This window comes from Gobio gobio, assembly GCF_949357685.1.
Source record: "Gobio gobio genome assembly, chromosome: 20".
In the NCBI taxonomy this organism is placed as follows: domain Eukaryota; kingdom Metazoa; phylum Chordata; class Actinopteri; order Cypriniformes; family Gobionidae; genus Gobio; species Gobio gobio.
In genome coordinates, this window is record NC_137113.1 from 32,804,415 (window position 1) to 32,823,755 (window position 19,341).

The following is a 19,341-nucleotide window of genomic DNA, read 5'->3' on the forward strand; positions in this document are numbered from 1 at the left end:
AGCAATAATCTGCAGAGTGTCTTAGACTTTGGTCTATATTCCAAAGCATTCTTGAATTACAGCCCTTTAAGTTTGGATAGTGCATTTTTATGTGTATTCTCAAAAAGGGGGATGACAGTTAAAGGAACACTCCACCGTTTTTAGAAATAGGGCTTATTCAACTTCTTTCCTACATTTAGATATGTGGGCAAATGCCTTTTTTGTCTCAGTGCATGCATTGTTTTAGTTTGGCAGGGTCGCCGTTAGCTTAGCTTAGCATAATGAATGGAATCTATGTTGCCAGCTAGCATGTCCCGAGCAAGCCTGCAGCGCTCCTGTCAGAAACTGAAGCTTCCGCGCCTCGATCGCCCCCCGGTGGCCGGTCCCAGTATAGCTCCTAAACCCCACCCCTCCATGTATTTGAATGGACACGAGACACACTAAACAATTAAATTACACTTCAAATAATTGTTTCCTAAAGATGGTTTCTGTCATTTTTGGCAGTTTTTATTACGATGATTTCATTTCAATTGTTCGTTTTTAAATAAGTTTAGTTTTAGTGAGTTATTTGATGCTATAAAAACGGGGGGTGCGACGTCATGATTGACGGCTGAGATTGACGGCTTCTCTGTGTGAAGTTTTCACTGAGGCACTAACGGACTTTTTCTGGATTTTTGGGAGGAGATTGGAGCTTTAGCTTTAATTTCTTCATTTCTATAACTGTTTATTTCACACCAACATAATGAATTGTTATGCGTCTGTGAGAGTGCGGGCGGGCTCTTGATAATCGCGCCTCTACTTCCTGCTCTCTACTGCGCAACTCCGGTCCCGAGATCGCTACTGCGCAGACTCGGTCCCAAGATGTCAGCGCCTTGTGCGGGACTACGAAAGCTTAAACTATGGTCAGCAGAAGTCAATGAAGTCGCGGCGTCCATATTTTTTTTTACGGTCTATGGTCCCGAGTAAAAGTGATAAAAAAAATTAAAAAAAACACCTAATTACTTCTTGTGGCCTGCGTATTCACAACGAGTACAAATAGCAGATAACTTGATATGCAGATTAAGACTAGGCAATTTCCAAGGCAGATATTGACTTGGGACTATATTAGGGTGAAGCACAGGCGAAGCACTGCTACTTGGGCGCAGAGATATCACGCAACACATGAAATCCCCAAACTTCCGTCAACATACCGGCGTGCAACGCAACAAAAAATGGGAAAAAAGTATAACATACCGGCGTGACCTGCACCAAGTGTCTTGGAGTGCAGGATGGATCAACGCCGTGAAATCCTCGGTAGCTGTGACACAACTACGGGCACGCTCATCTTGATCTGACGCGTTGAGCCTGGTCATCGATGGCAGTAACTTCCTTGTCCCACTCGCCACAGCACAGACACTCTATTTCAGTCGGCATAGAGTGACATTTTTCCCCACACTCACACCACCAGTTCGTGTTGGCTCTCATCCTCATGACCTCCGACTGTTGAGCGATCGCAACCTCCTCCTCCAGTTGTTCTATTTCCAAAACACGCAGGCGTAGCTCCTCTTCTGAAAACTCTGGTTCATAGAGGTATGGTTCTGGACTAAGAAGTAACCCTCTTCGTCTCTCTCAAAATCAGCCATGTTCATCGCCATTCATGTACTGTATGAAAAATAGCCAGCTACTATTCACGCCGGTATGTTGACGGAAGTTGTGGGATTTCATGTGTTGCGTGATATCTCTGCGCCCAAGTAGCAGTGCTTCGCCTGTGCTTCCCCATAATATAGTCCCAAGTCAATATCTGCCTAGGAAATCGCCTAGTCTTGATCTGCATCGCTATTTGTACTCGTTGTGAATACGCAGGCCACAAGAAGTAATTAGGTAGGGGGTTTTTTGGATCACTTTTACTAGGGACATGCTAGCTGGCAACATAGGATTCCATTCATTATGCTAAGCTAAGCTAAGCTAGCAGGGACCCTGCCAAACTAAAACAATGCATGCACTGAGACAAAAATGCATTTGCCCCACATATCTAAATGTGGGAAAGAACTTGAATAAGCCCCATTTCTAAAAACGGTGGAGTGTTCCTTTAAGGGATCCAATCAATCTCAAATGGGGTTTCCCAAAAATTAATCTTATATTATAAAACAAAGAAACATGTTATTCCGGCGCATTGCATGAAAGGCGAGCGCGAAAGCATTTAAATAGGCTAGGCCATATAGACCGTAAGCTAGGCCTACTGTACAGAAAACGGCATTACATGGCCAAAGGGTTTCATACCATTCTGATGAAGTAAGAAAAATCAAAAAGCTTTTTCCAAAAATCCTTACCTCAACTCTCACCTTCCATGCCATGACCAACACGTGACAATCAAATGTGTTGTGTTTACAAAGTGTGCTTTAATGGCTCATGTTTGACCCACAGCTGTTGAAAAAGATTTGTAACAGGGTGTATGGTACAATATGTTTTACACAGCCATTAGGGTTGGGTACCGAACTCTGTAACTTACTTAGGGCACCGACCGAATTACGTCGGTCGGTACTACCTAGTACCGATTCACATTAAATCAATCGGTACCAAATTTCGGTTCCTGAGAACGCATCTGGTGATATAGACTAGTGTCTGTGAATATTAAACCTCAAAAAGACCATTTAAATACGAATCCCGCGTGTCTCTGTGCGAATGAATGCCTTAAGGCCCATTTATACTTCTGCGTCGAGTGTACGCCGTAGGCTACGCGCGTAGCCGACGCCGTCGTGAGCATTTATACTTCTGCGCTGTTGTCTGCGTCAATGTGCAATTACACATGCAGACGCTAGTAGGCAGTGTCCTCGGGCATGTTGGTGTAATCAAGACAACAGCCGAAGAAGAAGCAGTTTGTTGTGTAGAATGTGTGCATTCATGTCGGATTATCAGCAGCAGTGAGAGAGCGGCTTTTCTTGCAGCTTGAGTTGTTGTATCTAATACAAATTAAGCATCTCTAGTTGATTAGTAAAGTTAAATAAGGCGATCTGGCGCTGGAATGCGTTTGTGAAATCATGCAGTGCTCGTGGCCGCTGTTTTCAGTAGCGGTGGCTCGAGCAATCGATTGCTGTTACGGAGACTTCATTCACGAAATGTACCCTAATGTGTCCCTTTTCTTGATATGCAATCACTGATTAACATCTTTGGTTTTAATGCGAAAATAAATAAACTATACTCAGCGGATCTATGTATTTATTTACTACCATAAAGAATCGCTGGACTGCAAAATATTGTGTTATAGCAGACGTAAGGAACTATCATCCCATTTCTGAACACACACACACACACACTCACACTCCTATCGCAGATTTTTTATTTATTTATTGACCTGAGGGAGGGGTTCTGGCAGACCAATCACAGCGCTTGCGGTCCGCGTAGAATTGACGCGTTGTTACATTTTTGGAGAGGTGCGCGTCAGGGTACGGCGTAGGGTACGCCGTATCCAACGCGTCTATGCGTAGGGTACGCCGTACCCTCTGCGTGCACTCGACGCAGAAGTATAAATTGGCCTTTAGAAGCGCGGTTTACCACACACACACACACACACTCACTCACTCACTCACTCACTATCGCGCTCACTATCACTATGACGGTCGCATGTTTCCATCTCTGCCGTCTCATATGAGGACATGAACGCACGAACGTCATCTCCAGAGCCACTGTGAGTCACTTTATGAGCATTTTACCGTTTCATTTGAGAAAAACTACCGTCATTTCATAAACACAGAAACTCAAAGGACCGGCAACCCGTCAAAATAAAAGTCCGGTTTATCTTGACAAATACATCACTGTTGTACAGTAGAATTTAGATACGTCTCAATGTAATAATAATACTGACACTAATGTAATAATAATAATCAAAACTTTATTTTTTAAGTAATAAATTAATTTTTTTCTGTTTTAATGTTTTAATTTTAACCATATAAACCTCAGTTGTGCAGCACTTTGTTTGACAAAAAGGTTTAATTAAGTTAAAAGATAAATTAAATTAATGTCTTGTGTCTTCATTTGATTACCAGAAAATACACAGCACATAATTTGTGGGAAATCTTTTCATAGAAATGAAATTTAAAAAATTTAAATAATATGGTTGTTTTTATTAATTCAATTTAAGTACCTAGTAGCCTACTATCTAGTAAATATTACAGTATACAACCATCACAGACAATGGCAGACAGAGACCAGGGCAGCTCTGGCATAATGTCAATAACACACTTCTATAAATGACTTGCAGGTTATTTATAGTTATTGATGTAAATCCCTAAAGTACCGGAAAAAAGGTATCGTTGGGTACCGGTACCGGTACCGGTTAAAACGTGAACGGTACCCAACCCTAGTCATTACTCACCCTCATGTCGTTCCAAACCCGTAAGACCTTCGTTCATCTTTGGAACACAAATTAAGACATTTCTTTTATTCTCTTAGGCAGGGGTTTTCAAACTTTATGATGCCAAGGACCCCCAAATATGATGAACCTTTTTGGGACCCCCTTCCTAAAATCCATCTATTTTTATGTACGAAAAAACATTTAAACTGTTAGATAAATAGTAAGTGTGACATTATTAATACAACATATTGTTTCCCAACTTAAATTGGCTATTAATGTTGAATGTATAAACCCGAAGAAGAACATTTTCAATTCAAAATTATTTGTATAAGCACCTTTCACAATAAATGTAAGCAGCACTGTGTTAAGAAAACTGTCTTACACTCCCAGTGAGCGAGATAAAGGGGACTATGGTTAGAAAAACTCACTAGAAAGATACAAAGCAAACATATACAATTCTAAGAAAGGAGAGAACAATTTAGAAATGAAACCGTTAGAATATTCGGTAGACTTTATCCATTTTTGCTTTGTCTTTTTATTCTCTGAAATTTTCTGGGGACCCCTTAGATCCTTCTGGAGGACCCCTGGGGGTCCCCGGGCCCCAGTTTGAAAATCCCTGCTCTAAGGTCTTACAGGTTTGGATCGACATGTGGGTGAGTAATGACAGAATTTTCAGTTTTGGATGAACTAAGGGGGGCGTTTCCCCCACTCTACATGCAGACAGCAATTTATTTATAATAAACATGCTGAAACAATAAAAACATAAATTAAGATAATGTTGCACAATTAAAATGAAAGATGATAACGTATAAGAAAGATAACGCAGCCTCTGTTGTTATCGATACTTTGTGGACATCTACTGGAAGTTAAGTTTGGGCCACATAGGCGCGCAGTAACGTTTGTTTATGATGTTGCCGTTGAAACCCTCTATGGCCCTGTCCCAAATGGCACCCTAAACCCTCACGGTCTTCCGCTGAGTCCGCACTTTCACAACGTAATGCCGCTTTGACTGCCGGGAATTAAGTCCGCTGCGTAATTCGCACCAGTACGGGTTCGGCAGAAGTACGTATCGAGGGCGCATATCGACCTCAAAGGGGGTGCTCGCGAGCACCCTTCTGAGACCTAAAATGACAAATGGGACACCCTGCGGTCTCGTGGACTTAACGGACATGCGCACGCAGCAATGAAGTGTGCAATGAAGTGTGCCATTTGGGACAGGGCCTATATGCTGTAGCCACATTGGAAAAGCAGTTTGGAAAAGCTGCGGGAGCCATCTTGTTGTCAGACACCGGAATTAATTCGATGCGCGACTCTCACAGTGCATTATGGGTATTCTCTAGCTTTTGAGCGTACATCAGTTAGTACCAAGCGGCAACCTCCCCCAGTTTCTCTTGAAGCCAATACGGAAGTGACTTAAACTGCAATTCATCGACTGGCCGCTAGGGAGCAGAATCTCATTGAGCCCCATATTAAAATGCCCAACTTTACAGCACAAAAAAACATGTTTACAGCCTGGCACAAATTGTGGTTTTGGTCTATATATCTAATTCTGCCCTTTATGACAACTGTGAGGGGGGTGAATTTTTTTGTATAACTCATTCGTTTACATTATATAAAGCCTTAAAGTTCTGCATAATTAAGGGCATGGCCACTTTGAGTGACAGGTGGATAGCCGTTTGTCTGCTGTCTGTTAGTCATCACGTCACCTCAGCTCCACCCATGTCCCGCCTTTTTTCCCATTTTCTGTTATTCGGGAGTGACGCTCGATGATGTGCTGCCAAGATGGCAACGGCCAGCTCGACCCTACTTTACGCTTCAAAACTGCTCTTCGGAATCCTATGGGTGACATCACGGACACTACTTTCATATGGTTAGTACACTCGTTATTGAAGTGAATTGTGGGATTGAATGAGTGCACTCGATAACGTCCACTATGGTTTCGGACACCACTATAAATGGCTGTCCCCTCAAATAGTGCCCTATTTAAGGGTATTTTGGACACAGCCACAGTCTAATAGCCTGTCATTTATTATGCAGGACGACTTGAGTTAAAATCCTGGATCGAATGCAATGATTGGACAGACATTTTTTGGTCATTCATATACATTTTATAATATTTAAACCACTTCTATTATTAATTGCTATCAGGATGTGTAGATAGGATGTGCCTTAGCACTTATATTTCAATGTATATATCTCATACAATTTTAAACCTCTTTAGTTGTCTTGAATTTACAATTTATAAGTAGTTTTGTGTTTGAAATTTAAAAAAGTAACAAATCCTTCCCTCGCGGGTCGGTTTGACCCCCATTGGAATAAATGGAATGCGAGGAATGCTTTAGTTTAATACACATAGAAAAACCTAAAAATGCTCAAAATTCTAATTAGTTTAATGCTAAAATTACCAAAAAAATATTTTATAATGTCTACATGAGTATCTGAATGCATAATGAAGAAAAACTGACTTTAGGGACCTGAACAGCTCATTTGCGCCATATTATCTATAGTTATATTATCTTTTTTCCACAAGAGGTCAGCAAAGACACCCAATGTAAGATATTTTGAGCTGAATTTAAAATGGTTATGCATGAAATTGTCATTTTGTCATTTTGAATGTGAAGAATGTGCTTAAATTACTATTTATTTATTATTTACTGATCAAAATTAAAAAATTTAAAAAATATATATATTATCAAAATGAAATAAAATTATCTTTCTGGACAAAGAAAAAAAAACAAGTATAATTTTAGGACTTCGGTCATTTTGGCCCCGCAAGGAAGGATTTGTTACAAAGTGCAAGGGAAGGATGAGGTGAAATATAAAAACACCAATGTAATGTTATAGTAATCATTGCCATAATTTAATAATATTATTGTTATTATTGCTTATTAAATTATTACTTGTGTTATCACACAAATTGCAGAAATTACCTTATTTTTATGATTTTTATCCAAAGTGACTCATTGCATTTAAGGTGCACATTTTATCAGTCCATGTTTAGCTAGGAACACAAACAAACAAATTGGTGAATTCAGGTTAAATGGGACAGTTTTTACCATTGAGATGACTGGGGAAAATGTCCCAATCAACCTGAATTCACTTCCAAATTTACTAAAATGACTATAAGCGTTATGGAAATCACAGCCTTTTTGTGTTAACTATTTTGTGTAAAAATCTGCCAGATCATCATACTCTCACAAAACAGGTAAGTGGTTCTGAATTGGTGGATCAAAACCCAAAAATGGGTCTGTTATCTTTTTTCAAATATTCCTACAAATGTGTTAAAGATTTTGGGTTACACTTTATTTCGATAGTTCACTTGAAACATTCTACTAACTATAAGTAACTTTGCAACTACATGTCAACTAACTGTCATTAGAGTATTAGTTGACTGTCAGTAGACTGGTAGGTTATGGTTAGGTGTTAGGGTTCGGGTTAGTAGAATAAGTTGAATTGTAGTTGCCAAGTTACTTATAGTCAGTAGAATGTCTGTTGGGGGACCAACAAAATAAAGTTTTAGAAAATATTAATCAGACAGTCTACAAATACTCTAATGACAGTAAGTTGACATGTAGTAGTTGCAAAGTTACTTATAGTTAGTAGAATGTCTGAAGTGGACTATCAAAATAAAGTGTTACCGTTTTGGTAACACTTTTTTTAATGGTTCCCTTTAGACATTCTGTTGACTATAAGTAACATACCTACATGTCAACTCACTCTCATTAAAGTATTAGTAGAGTATTAGTAGACTGTCTTCTTAATATCTGATAACACTTAAAATGATGGTTCGCCAACAGACGTTATACTTTGTCAACTTATTCTACTAACCCTAACCCCTTATTTTACAAACCCTACCCCTAACAGTCTACTAATACTGAACTAATCCTCTAATGAGAGTTAGTTGACATATAAATGCAGTGTTACTTTTAGTCAACAGACTGTCTAAAGGGGACCATCAAAATGAAGTGTAACCTTTGTTTTTCAAGGCATTTGTTTTTGCATGGTAAAATAAAACCGGCAGCTGTGGTTTGCCTTTCATGCTAAATCATTTTGACAGGTAAATACCATAACCAAGTTTAATGTTTTGTTCTTCCCCCACATTTTAAAAATTAAAAAAAAAATACAAATGTTCCTCATATTTTGATGGTTTAATCAAACTTGTAGGGTCATTAAAATAAAAGCAGTATATCCCATCAGACATTACTTTTGGCCACTATAATGGCATTAGCCTTAAAAACCGAGGTGAAAACAACTCATGGTTGAAGTACATAATAAAAAAAAGCACAGTACCTTATTTGATATCCTTAAGTCTTCAATCTCTGTCTTCCAGTTATTTAATCCACTCTTGTTCCCTCTCTTCTGTGAGAAGACCATCAATGTGAAGACCTTGTGTTCATATATGACATCAGATCTTTTTTTGCCCACCTCTCTCATTCCGTTCTATTCAAAGAAAGTTTCCAAGACATTTCCAAGTGGACACTGGCCTCTTTGGACTGTACCTTCTCAGGGGTTGGTGACATTCGATCTTTGTTGACATGTGGTGATGACCCAGAGGACATTTGGTTGAAAAGAACGTGCTGCACTCGTACAAAATGTACAAATGCTGCAGTCCATCAACATAAACATATTGTACCATACACCCTATTACAAATCTTTTTCAACAGCTGTGGGTCTAACATTGTACAATCAAACAACAAACAACAAGGAAGAGGCTAATCTCTAAAACATTATTTTTCATCATCCATTTCATAAAATTGTATTACAGATTAATAAACTGTATATAGAAGTATTTAATTTGAAACAGTGTCATGTTTGTGATTTGACATCATTTCTGCTTTATTTATTCAGAAAAAAAAGTAACTTCAATTTATTTGTGTAGTCTACTTTTCATTTTATTACTGTAACAACAGCGCCCCCATATATAACATTTAGAGGGCGGGCACTAGGACCTGGAGGAGGCTTCTGCTGCTGTGGAGGCTGCTGCGCGCGCTAGAGCGGGGAGACGCGATTGTTTTTGGCTAGTTTTGTTGTGAAAACCCAGCAACCCTATGTTGTCGGTTACGTCCTTCTGTACATTCACAAATTCAAGGCAGTAATTAAAAACGGTCAATATAAATAACCATACATGCAATGTATGTGCTTGTTTTTGCCTCAAGAATGACCACACGGCTGACATGATCTTATCACTATAGCAGTCCTTGCACGTGAGTTATTGCAGGCTCGTATCAACACGTTTATCATATAGGCAAGGCATATCGGCATAATTTTTTCATATCAGCCGATGCCGATTTTTATATTTTATGCATTTATCGGCCGATTCCGATGTCGTGCCGATAATATCGTGCATCCCTAGTTCAATTAATGTCAGAGTTGGATAAAGTAGAAGGAGCAAGGACTCAAATGCAGGAAGAATATGAAGTTTATTTAAAACCAAACTAAAACTTACAAAACACACGGATCTGGGAACAAGAAGCCAATGGGAAGCACATGACGGGCAACAGTAGACAACGATCCAGCACAGGGGGGCAAACACAAGGAGACTATTAACGTCCAGAATGGAGCCCATCAAAGAACCTTCCACATACCACAACACCACCACAACTATCCTTGCCCCTTGATGGCTACCGTCTGGGTCTCTCAGCAGCTGCACATGACTTCTCTAGCAACAACAGAAGTCATGGCACGCCAAACTGAGATAGGCACAAGGCAACCAAGCATGTGTTTTAGGATTCAGGCAATTATAGTCACTGGTATTATTGGAATAAATAATCATTAGTTGAATTATGTTGGTTTACACTGTAGCTAGTGTTTGAACCTTCCTTGGGCTTCAGTGTCAAATGTTGGCAAGCTAACTAACTCCACTCACTGGAAATCGTAATAGGCCTATATAGTAATACATTTGTAATAAATGACTGTGTAAATACTTGTTAGAAAACACAGAGTGCAGTTGGTACAGTGGACCAGTGTTCTACTGTCCTGTAACAGTATAGGCTCTAAAGTGTCCAAAACAGTGGCCTATTACAATCACTATCTGTATTTAAAAAACAAATAACATTTAAAGGACAACTCTGGTGAAAAATGAACCTAGGGGTAATTAACACATGATTACCGGGGAGATTGTTCTCTGGGATGCGTTTTCATGAAAATCGAATGTAAAGTGTTTTATCTCTAAAAACAGATTAGCTTATAACGCTAGTATATGGGGCACAGAATTGGTACAATTAAATCTCTAGTTAATACCACTAACAAGGATCAAAATAGCCTCACACTAACACGGTAGCATAATGAGGGTCCCTACATGCAAACCGAAGCATTGAGAACTTTGTATGTGTACAAACAGTTTAATAAGAAGATACTCTATAAAGACAGTACATTACGCATATACAGACAGGAGCCATCTTGGAAAACAGTCTCGACAAGTCGAGCCACGAACGCTGTGCTAAGTGAGCTGGTCGATAGGAATTAAGTTCAGCTTAGCACAGCGTTTATGGCTCGTTCTCAGTTCTCAATGCTTCGGTTTGCATGTAGGGACCCTCATTATGCTACCGTGTTAGTGTGAGGCTATTTTGAGCCTAGTTAGTGGTATTAACTAGCGATTTAATTGTACTTATTCTGTGCCCCATAGACTAGCGTTATAAACTAATCTGTTTTTAGAGATAAAACTCTTTACATTCGATTGTCATGAAAACGCATCCCAGAGAACGATCTACTCTGTAACCATGTGTTAATTACCCCTAGGTTCATTTTTCACTGGAGTTGTCCTTTAATTCCCAGAGAGCAGACACTTTAAACCTTATTACATTGAACCTAATCTCATTCCCCTACACTCAAGTTGTGTGGTCTCTCATTTTTCCTCATTGACCTGAAGCATCTTGCCACAGAAACCTCTCCTGCCTCATTCTTGTCAGAAACTGAGAAACAAAATAGTTGCAACACATGGAATAGTGTTCTCAGCTTTAAGTAAGTAATGATAATATCATTTTATACACTATATTGCCAAAAGTTTTGGAACACCTGTCTTTACATGCTCATGAAGTTTAAAGACCCATCCTATTCTTAATCCGTAGGGTTTAATATGGAGTTGGCCCACCCTTTGCAGCTATAACAGCTTCAACTCTTCTGGGAAGGCTTTCCACAAGGTTTAGGAGAGTGTTTATGGGAATTTCTGACCATTCTTCAAGAAGCGCATTTGTGGGATCAGGCACTAATGTTTGACGAGAAGGCCTGGCTTGCAGTCTCCACTCTAATTCATCCCAAAGGTGCTCTATCGGTTGAGGTCAGGACTCTGTGCAGGCCAGTCATGTTCCTCCACACCAAACTCGCTCATCCATTTCTTTATGGACCTTGTTTGCCAACTGGTGCACAGTCATTTTGGAACAGGAAGGGGACATCCCCAAACTGTTCCCACAAAGTTGGGAGTTTGAAATGTCTTGGTATGCTGAAGCATTAAGAGTTCCTTTTACTAGAACTAAGGGGCCAAAAATAACCCAATAACCCCCTATAACCCCAGACCATAATCATAACCAAACTTTACACTTGGCATAATGCAGTCAGGCAAGTACTGTTCTCCTGGCAACCGCCAAACCCAGACTCGTCCATCCGATTGCCAGACAGAGAAGTGTTACTCCAAAGAACATGTCTCCACTCCAGTGGCGGCGTGCTTTACACCACTGCATCCAACGCTTTGTATTGCACTTGGTGATGTAAGGCTTGGATGTAGCTGCTCGGCCATGGAAACCCTTTTCATGACTCTCTCTAAGCACTGTTCTTGAGCTAATTTGAAGGCCACACAAAGTTTGGAGGTCTGTAGCTATTGAAGTTGGCGACTTCTGCGCACTGTGCACCTTGGCATCCGTTGAACGGTATCATAATGGTATTCTTGATAATTGATAACTTACCTTCACAGTCATGAGTATATCTAGATATGTACAACTTAAATCCTTTTCATATATAAATACTCTTGGCAAGTTTTGACTAAACATAACTATTGTCCAGTGTCAGGATGGTAAAAAAGGAGGAACCATTTGCAGGGATAACTGTTTATTAAATGACAAGAGCAAAAAAAAATCAGGAACACAGAGGAAAAAAATAAAAGGTCCACAGTCAGAAGAGGAAACAGGGATGATGCCAGCCAGGTACGAAGGAGTACAACGTCAGCCCAACAGGGGCATTGGAGAAAGGATTCTCAGAGCGAATGGCAGAGCAGGTCCAAGCTGCAACACTGGAGAGTGGAAGTTGGGTTCTGGCAGTGGAGGCTGAAATCCTTTGTGGCAGGCAGGGAAGATCCAAAATGGAATATCAGGAAGGCCTGGATCTGGCAGCCAAAGCAGACAGGGGAGCTGGAAGCAAAAAGAAAAGGTGAGGGGAAAAACTAAAATTAAACTAGCCAGACGGGAGCTCAAAAACACTAGTTTAGGAAAACAGGGAAAAATAAACAAAATAAAGAAATAACCAAAACTGCAGAAAGTAGGCAGGAACACAAGACTAGACTAAGGCCCCGATCAGACAGAACGCATTTTTCAGGTTCGAAAACACGAGGCGCACTGCACTACCTTTTATTTGTTGACGTTTTTCAATTGAGAAAATAGCAGTGCGCTGCAGGGTTTTTTGTTGCTAGGAAACCCCCGAATCAGCTGTCCTGTCAGTCTCATCAAGGTAACGGTCACCACAACAAAAGGCCCACCTCTCCATTAATTTGATTGGACAATAGAAAAAAAACGCAATGACGTCAGGTGCTTTTCCGCTCAGAGTTGATTTTTTCTCAACGCTCAGAGCACTCCTTCCAAAACGCGAGGCGCAGTAGGCGGTTAAAATAAGCAGCGTGCATAACGCTCTCTGCCAACAGAAATCTATTTTAAAAAGGCGTCTCTCGCTGCAAAAATGCGTCCTGTCTGATCAGGGCCTAAGACTATAACTGTAGCAGACGCAAGATCAAAGTCTCAGTAACTACAGACAAGAGCCAGGTAACTTAGCTGTCACAATTCACCAGTGTGAGTGCCCGTGATCACCACCAGAGGGCACTCCAACCCGGGCTGTCATTCTATCATAGACTACTTTACCCATAATCATTTGCCCGGACTCATTAGCACTCACTGTTTACACCTGTGTCTCATTACCTCATTACCTCTGCCTATTTATACCATGTTCACTCTGTCATTCACTGCGAAGTCTTGTTAGCTGTATCACTCCATTTCTGAGCGTTTCCCTGGTTTCTTGTCTGTCGGTTTTTGGATTATTTGCCTGTTCCGTGGATTACCCATTTGCCTGTCTCTCCTGCCTTGCCTGTTTGGACTGCTTGCATGTGTATGACCTTTTGCCAGTCTTTTGACTACGATTGTGGATTATCCTTTAAGAAAGCTGCGTTTCGATCCTCAACCATTTAAGTCTTGGAGCAGTTTTTACATAAGCAGAGCAGCAATTCAATCTGGCACAGGACAGAAGACAAGAGGGGAATATAAGGGTGACAAACAAACTAAAACAGGTGTGAGCCATAATGAGATAACAAGGTAACAAGAGGGGCGGAGTCAGGGGCGTAGCTAAGGGGGGGAAAGTTAGGACGATTCTAAGGGCCCACACACTTTTGGGGCCCCCAGAGATGGGTTTTATTAGTAGTAACAGTACTAGTAGTAATGTATTATAAATGTATAATCTACCAAAGAGTTAAGGCCTTTGCACACTGAGTCCGAAATTTTCGCATGCGTTTTTTCGTATATTCGTGATCCGAATAATTTGTCACACACAGAGACCTTGCACACTGAGTCCGATGCGTATTAATGAATGCGTTACGAAAAAAACGCAAAACAACACAAAATGCCGTCTTCAAGTAGTGAGGATGATTTTTTTTGTCCTCTCTTCTTAAAAAATGAAAAAGAGGAAATATTGGGTCCATCCACTTCTGCGATCGTGTAGAGAGGAAGGAGAGTTCCTCTTATCAAGGAGCGTTGTGGGATTATCCAGACCGATTCAAAGTTTACTTTAGACTGTCAGTGGCTCCGTTTAATGCTTTGCTAGCGACACTGGAGCCACATATTAAAAAGAAGACCACAAATTTCCGTGAATCAATTTATCCTGAACAGAGACTGACAGCCTATGTCTAAAGGTATGGATCCGCACGCGCGCGCGCGTGCACACACACACGCGCGGTTTACAGGGACTTGGTGTGCTATAATTATAGCTGTGATATAATAATATTTGTAGTATTTTTGATACAATAATATTTGTATATGTATCTGAACACTGGCGATTCATTCACCAGCATTGCCAGCAGTTTTAGGTTGGGCATCAGCTGTAGATGGAAAAACGGATGCGAAAAACGCAGAAAATAGAACCTGTTCCGATTTTTTTTTGACGGACGAAAGTTTCGGAGGCAGTGTGCAAGCTTAATTGACATAACGTGAGGTCAAATTTATTATTTGACGTGCGAAAATTTCGCATGCGAATTTCGGACTCAGTGTGCAAAGGCCTTTACAAATATAAAAAAATGATGGCGCATTTCCGGCAAAATCCAGCAAAACGCTCCACTCATGAACCGCTCACACTCACCGGTAAAACTACGTTCACTCATATCCCACTCCGACATGACATGCTATAATTGTTGCAGCCATTAAGGTATTTATTTTTATATTTATGTTTAAATATTATAATGTGGGTTTTTTATGTCTATGTTGTCGATCTGTCTATCTATGTCGATTATGAAAAGTGAACAGCATGAGATAGGACACATCATAAGATGAATGGAGTTGATCAGACATGATTCATTGACCACTTCATTAAGTTTTGTTTTGGATAAATTGTATCTTAATTTTAATCAATGTTTCATCAGCCAATTGGGGCATTCTGGGTTGAGCGAGCGGAGCTTAATTGGTCAGTATTATTAAATTGCAGACAAAGATTTTGGATAGCTAGGTTGGTGCGGTAGAGGGCCCAACATCATTTTCTTTCATAGGGCCCAAAATTGCTAGCGGCGCCCCTGGGCGGAGTAACAATAGACAACAGAGTACATGGCATGGCAACACAAATCACCATGTGGTCCAGACAAACAAAGTAAACAACACAAACAAGCCTAAAGCAGATCAGACCGGCATCCTGACAACCAGGGCCTGTATGTATAAAACTTCTCAGAAATGCTCTTGAGAATAGTCTTAAGCTTTAACTTTATTAGTAAAGTTATTAGCTCTAAAATTATTAGTAAAAAGTAGGACTTGCCTATGAGTAGGAGACTTTCAGGTAACACTTTACATTAAGGTTCCCTTTGTAAAGGGTTTATAAAGGCGTTTGTTAATGACTAATAAGTAATTTACAAATGCATTATAAATCATTGATAAGCAGTTATAACTGCATTAATAAAAAGGGCGACTTTAACGCAATTCCTGCCAAATAGTGAGCCAATTTTAACTTGCATGTTATAAATGCTTAATAAATGTATTTATTCACACTTATTTAACTCAAAACCAGATTCCTGATTTATTTCCTGATGTAGCAAAAATTTACTATCATCGAGACACTGAATGATGTTGTATTTCTCATTAATATCGCATGACTTATGTCACTTTTGTTACAATGTTGCTTACCAGAAGTTACTCAGTCTTATCCATGATACTCAGCAAAAAGGTCATGATGCCTATCCACAGAAATGTATAAAACTGATTTTTTTTCTTGTTTATCAAGATTATTAAAATTCATTTTGAAAATTACAACAACAAAAAAACAAGAGCGCAGCCATAACTTGATGGGATATTAATAATTATAACAACAATACAAAATATTCCAGTATTAGTTACCTGTAAACCTTAATGTAGGGTGGACACCTGTGAATTTTTTTTTTCATGTCTTACAAACATTAATAACCTGTAAAACTGAACCTTAATGTAAAGGGATCCATTTAAAAATGTCACAATTTTTGCTACATCAGGAAATAAATCAGGAATCTGGTTTTGAGTTAAATTAGTGTGAATAAATATTAAGCATTTCGCCTATAACATGTGAGTTAAAGATGGTTCACTATTTGTCAGGCATTGCGTTCAAGTCGCCCTTTTTGATTCATGCAGTTATAACTGCTTATCAATTATTTATAATGCATTTGTAAATTACGTATTAGTCATTAACAAACGCCTTTATAAACCCTTTACAAAGGGAACCTTAGTGATACCGACTTTCATAAAGAAGCTAAACGTAACTTTCAGCAAAGTCTAAGACTGATTCTTAAGTGCTGACTGAGGTGGTACTTAAAGGAATAGTTCACCCAAAAATGAAAATTTTCATCATTTACTCACCCTCAAGTTGTTTCAAACCTGAATGAGTTTCTTTGTTCTGCTGAACACAAAATAATATATTTTGAAGAATGTTTGTAACAAAGCAAATAGAGCAACCATTGACTACGATTTCCCTACTATGGTTGCTCTATCTGCTTGGTTACCAGCATTCTTCAAAATATCTTATTTTGTGTTCAGCAGAACAAAGCAACTCATACAGGTTTGGAACAACTTGAGGGTGAGTAAATGATGAAAATTTTCATTTTTGGGTGAACTATCCCTTTAAGTGTTGGAAACTAAGGACTACAATAATGTCAACCGAAAATTGCCGCCCTCAACCACTGATTCAGCCAGTAGTGAGCCTGCAAGTTTGAGGTCACAGTAGCAAGACTCCAATCATGTAATTATAATAAAATCATTTGAATGAGACACTGAAACTTTAATATTTAAATTTATTTAAAAAAATTGCTTTGCATTGGGCAAAATTGTCACAGATTAGTATTGATGTGGACTGTGGAATCCTTTTCTATTGATATACGTCTCCTCATTAACAGTTGGAGCAATGATGAACATGGAACATGAGTTCCATCAAAGGCTCTAACAAAATCCTCATAAAAGTGTCTTGATTTTGCTGCATGATTTGAAGATCAGTTGGAAAGTCAATGAACTGCCATACAGTAGTGGCCAAAAGTGGTCTGCCATAGGAAAATATATGACACCCTTTATTAAAATAATGCTTAAAATGTATTAAAGATTTTGTAAGCATATTGCGTTGTTGTTCTTGGAGTCAATTGTTTTATTTATAACATACCAAACTGTGTGGACATAATTTTTGGCCATGCGGTCACAAAGAAATTATGAATGAACACATGAAAAGAGGACCAAATTAAATATTAATAACTGATTATCTTGCAGTCAATGTCAATATTTTCTGTGAGCATTTTTTTTTGTCTTTCTAGCTTCTTGCCTTTTTTGCCAAATAATTTTGTCAGATAAATACCTTCACTAAGTTTAGTGATTTTTTTCTTCCCTCATATTTTAAAATAATATAAAATATATATAAATATTTTACTCATATTTTGATTGAAATATTTTTTAAAATAGGTTTAAGTACACTTGTTGGGTCATTAAAAAATAAAAAACAAATAAACAAACAAAAAAACTCTGCACATACCTTTTGTCCACTACTGTATGTTTGGTGTAGTCAGTGCCACAATAGTGCTATACTGTGCAATGATGGACCCAAGTCATCACCCGTGCTGTGAGCTTTTTTGTTTTTCTAAAACCTGTAGCTATAGTTTGACTTTTTTGCCAAATAATTGTGTCAGATATACCTTCACTAAGTTTAGTGTTTTGTTCTTCCCTCATCAAAAATAAATAAATAAATTTATATATATCAGATTGTCGAAAATGTAAAATGTAAAGTTTCTTATAGTGCCATCTTTTGGACGATTTTTTAAACAAAAATTCACCCACAAATTTGTTTTGGACTCAAGGTGCGATTATTAGTGTACAGGCTAATGAAAATATAGAGAATTTAAATATTTGGGAGTGGCAAAAAACATATAGCCTAGGCTAGAACATATTGAAACAAATTGTAAAAATGTATTAAATCTAATGTATCCCTGAATGGGGAACGGAAAGAGAAGCTGAGAAGATAATTAAAAAAGAAATTCTCCCAGGAATTGAAGATTTTAATGTATTTATACGTATACGTTTTCAGCTTAATATGTTTATACGGTTACCAGGACTGGAGTAGCATAGATATGTGATATATTTTGCATAGCCTACAAGTGGTTTAATTCAACTTAATGGCAAAACAGAGATTCCCCTATAGGGAAAATTTAAGGTTAATCATTAATTAAAAGCAACATAGAAAAACAAATGGCTTGGGGAAACAGATAAGGTAGAGAATACTACAATAACCTATTCTAAAATAAATTTTAATGTTAGAACACGTTTGCATTTGTTGCTTAGTAAGATAGTAGTAGCAACGAAGCCACGATTTTACACACTCCAATGTAGCCTAGGTGGCAGTATGCATCTTTCACGATGGTCTGTAACCTGCCAGGAAACTAACGAAGAAGAGGAACACCATCCAGCCATCGAGTCACACAACAGCAGCAGATCGCGTTTGACAGTTGTGAACTTCAAGAGCGTCAGACGTTGTGTTTTGCCCGGTAAGGATTGGCTTTATTTGGCCGGGCTTATGTTGTTCCTGGACCCGCGACAAACTCTATATCTCCACAGTGGAGATCGCGTCATTGAATATAATGGGAGTGTTTGTCCCGTCGCTCGCAGTTAGGTTTCCTAATTGTTAATGTGTGACGGGCCATTCTGTGTCCATTACGAGATCTTAATATCATCACTGTATCACCTTATAAATGTTAATATATATATATATATATATATATATATGTATACATACTAGTATAACTATATATGTATTATTTTATTCCAGAATACAGCAGAAATTGTTAGCGTTTTGCCCTAATTCTGACTCATGAGTTTAAGTGTCATCACAGACAAACAACAAGCCCTTTGGTAGGGCTGAGAATAAAAAATTATCAGATTCAGGAAGTATCTTGAACAGGGTTATTTACTTTACGTGGAATGGAGCTGCGTTTATCAAACATTTTCCAATAAGTGCATGTGATGTATGTAAGTGTAATGGCTATATTTGTAAAGGCTAACTGTTATATTACAGACATCAATCACTTTGTAATTATTTAGCACTTGTTGTTTAACTGATTGCCTGTCATGTTAATGTGTTATTCAGTA

The 19,341-nt window shown here is 38.8% G+C and overlaps 2 protein-coding genes across 11 annotated transcripts in view; one reads left to right on the plus strand and one right to left on the minus strand.

Annotated features, from left to right (window-relative positions):
* Positions 1-8,755, minus strand: part of LOC307144178 (alanine aminotransferase 2-like) — a 63,700-nt gene extending 54,945 nt beyond the window's left edge. For all 5 annotated transcript variants that reach the window (XM_079846266.1, XM_079846265.1, XM_079846264.1 and 2 more), the window contains exon 1: positions 8,600-8,755. The gene's annotated coding sequence lies outside the window, so the exon portion shown is untranslated. The remainder of the gene's footprint in view (positions 1-8,599) is intronic.
* A 9,875-nt stretch (positions 8,756-18,630) lies between these two features.
* The window catches only part of aclyb (ATP citrate lyase b), a 90,218-nt gene continuing 89,507 nt past the window's right edge, over positions 18,631-19,341 (plus strand). For 4 of the 6 annotated variants that reach the window (XM_079845672.1, XM_079845674.1, XM_079845671.1 and 1 more), the window contains exon 1: positions 18,631-18,740. The gene's annotated coding sequence lies outside the window, so the exon portion shown is untranslated. The remainder of the gene's footprint in view (positions 18,741-19,341) is intronic. The other 2 variants (XM_079845675.1, XM_079845676.1) reach the window with 1 other exon arrangement.